This window comes from Haemaphysalis longicornis, unplaced genomic scaffold (genome assembly GCF_048455015.1).
Source record: "Haemaphysalis longicornis isolate Haplotype H1 unplaced genomic scaffold, Haemaphysalis longicornis Haplotype H1 scaffold_29, whole genome shotgun sequence".
In the NCBI taxonomy this organism is placed as follows: domain Eukaryota; kingdom Metazoa; phylum Arthropoda; class Arachnida; order Ixodida; family Ixodidae; genus Haemaphysalis; species Haemaphysalis longicornis.
The window spans coordinates 3,449,687-3,453,081 of record NW_027526331.1 but is presented as its reverse complement, the minus strand read 5'-3'; positions in this window follow the sequence as shown (position 1 = coordinate 3,453,081).

Genomic DNA, 3,395 nt, shown 5'->3' with positions numbered 1-3,395 from the left:
GATATCTACAGCCCCTACTGGAAAGCCTTTTCAACCACTGCCGCGCACTATGACATAGGCGAATGAACTTGGGTGAGGCGTGCTGCTTTCACGAGAACGGTGGGGGCATCTTGTGAAAGCCGAAGTGAGCATCAAAAAAACTCTGCGCACGTACCGGAAACGAGCTTGCTTTCAGAAAAAAGAAATAAACGTAGGGGTGCTCGCCTTCTACAACCAGTGTGAAGCTAACCCACAGGGCTATCGTGATTCATCAGAAAGAGAGAGAAATAAGACAACAGTTAACTCACTCTGTCCGAGAAGTTGACTCGCAGTTTCACGAGTTTGTCGAAAGTGACGACAGGAAAAAAATTTGTAGTTTTGTCGTATTTTTGCGTGTCGTACTGTCGTCTTGTCGTATTCGTGTTGTGTCGGGATTACGATGTTCTGTCATGTGTCGTATTAGTGTCCTCATTTTCATGTTCCGTCGTGCCGAATTCCTGTCTTGTCGTGATCCTGCTGTTCCATCAGTAGTTTCACATGGTTTGAATGGTATTGCCCGTTGTGAAGAGTAGCGTAAATGGCAGTTCTCTTGTGACTACAGGAATGTTTGTAGTTGAGAAAATTGACTTTGTCGTTACCTCAGTGGCTAAGGCGTTGCGCTGCTGAGCACGAGGTCGCGGGTTCGATTCCCGGCCGCGGCGGCCGCTTTTCTGATGTAGGCGAAAAGCAAAAATGCCCGTGTGTACGAGATTTCGGCGCACGATAAAGATCCCCAGGTGGTCAAAATTAATCCGGAGCCCTCCACTACGGCGCGCCTCATCGCCTGCGTTGCGTCGGCGCGTTAAACCCCACAATCAATCAACGACTTTGTCGTTACGACAGAAATGCGTGTGGTAACCACAGATGGATATGTTGTAACAACAGGGCTTCTGTTATCCCAAAAAAGTTTTTGTCGTACGACAGGAATCATTGTTAGGTTCTTGCGGTATTCCTATTGGGATTTTAGGCTGGGGTTGATGTTGTTTTTTCCCATTAGGGTGAGAAAAAAGCACGAGCAAATGTGAACAATAGTGTTCTTTTTCCATCGTTATATGCCACCTAAATGTCCCATTCAGAGAGTGAGTTGGGGTATTTACAACACGCGCTATAGAGCCTTAAACAATGAACGCCTACTGATAGCTTCCATTCTAAACGTAGTATTTGCATTTTTCTAGCTTTGCACAAATTACGTTACACTTTGGCTTAATATCTGCGGCGATCAACACAAAATTTACAGGTACCTTCTATCACGCGCTCCGGTGCTCTACTGGCAATGCGACGTGCGTATCAGCGCTCGTCAAATGGAAAGATAGCCTCACCAACTGCCCTGTTCTCGGAATATAGGATGTTGAGGTGTTCGAAAATTTGAATTCTAAGCCGGCAATCGGTTCACAAATCAAACTTTATATTAATATTCCACACTCTTCCAATGCTACATTTCTTAAACCCCTATACTCTGGGACATGCACTGTTATAACATCCGAAGACCTTAACGCATACATAGCATTAAATCCAACTCCACGTAATTTTCACACTAAAGGCTGTTATTACTGATTCGATGTAGTTGACACATGATAAATTAAACTTTAGCAACAAAGAAAAAAGAACTTTTGGACAGAGCTGAAGTGATCCGAAATAACGTTTTTTTTTGTGCAAGGGGGGGGGGGGGGTTGACAAACGACGGTATATTATGTACGGGGGGTGTTATCTAAGGGTCTGGCAATGTTTTTGTAAAATTTGGGGCAAGAAGCCACAGCGGATGGAAAGCCGAGCTCCCCCGTTCAGCGGCTAGCAGCGTTATCCGGCGCCGTTGTTATCGCAGCCGCTACTTGATCTGCAGACACGCAGTGAGCGCACTGAGAACGCGGCAAGCGGAGCTCATCCAACTTTTTTCTTACTTCTACGATGCTCGTCGACGCTGGAGACACGTGGGGCGTCGTGATGCGCTACGTCGACCGCCATGCAAGTGTCACGAAAGAGCCCAAGAAGCGCTTATCGGTGAAACGGACCTATGATAACACCCACCGCTTTCTTAACAAGGGAATTTCACTTCACAGCCTATGTTCTCATAAATGCACGTGAACTCAATTCATAAGGCGTCTTGTCGCTTAGTCACTATATAATAGACCCTTTGCAATATGGCTCGAGCGCCAGCGGATGAGCAGTAAGCCACTCTAGCAATACTGTGCACTACCATCATGAAGGGAGCAAAAACAGCGAAGAGGCAGCAAACGCAGATCAGCTAATGTCCGCAGCGGCGTAATAATCGCGTGTGCCTCTCGCAAATTTGTTTTTCCCATAACTGAGTGGAAAAATACCCCTTCTGCTCTTCCTTTATTTGAGGAGAAGCGCATTCTGGGCTTTTATTCCACGACGTTGTCGACTGACTGACCATACAAGATCCTACAAATTCAGCGTGAAATACCGTTGTGTGAGATGATCAGCAGCAAACGAATGCAGGATTTGTTTCTAAGAACCAATAGCCTTAATTCTGTCTACTCGTTTAGTCGTCGAGTTCTGTGTTTGTTCGGTGCGCCCTTGCTCTGTCGTAGTGCCGACTGGCCTCAATGAACTGACTATGAGGGGCCCGTTCTGTGCAGAGCGCTCATGTTGCTAGTGTTCAAACTTTCCAAATCATTCGCAAAAAGGACGAAAGCATACATAAAGACACTTTACTTGGCTCCACAAAATGTTCCGAACAAACTTTCGTTGCCTTGTAGACAGTAAAATATTGTCCTTCATCTCTCTTGATTGCGGTGTTCCATTTTCTTTTCATGTGTATGTCAGTTGGAAACACGCGATATGACACATGCAAAAAAGTTATGCAAGTTATAAACATGTGATGTATCTTCCACCTGTACCACCTAAGCACTACAATTCTTACCTTGGGTCAGGGGGTTCGTACTTACATTAAGATTTATATAAAAACAGCATTCTAATTCAGTTCGAGTACGGCGTTGTCGCTGCGCGGTATACGGCGTTAACAGCACGCGAGAACGGAATTCGCGTATGTAGATAAAAAAAATGAAGCCCTAGACAACATTCCCGATCTTGCTGTTGAAATGTCAAAACAAGCAGAGGGAAACATGCCTGCAGGCTCGAATTTCGGCTGCACCGACAGAACCCCCCTGCCTGAATATTTGCGTTAAAACTTCGGCAGTCACGATCCGCACGTGAAACTGTATGACAAAACATCTCTACAAAAATTAAGACGAGCGCGGTTATGGTTCACAGATCTCAAAACATTCATAAGCGGAGGCAGAGCAAAGCACGTATGCAGGCGAGTCAAATTCGCCCAAAACGAAGCAACTCTCCTGCCTAATTTTTCGGCGCTAATAACGGTGGCAGTCGTGACCGCCGATTGAGACACGTCTCTC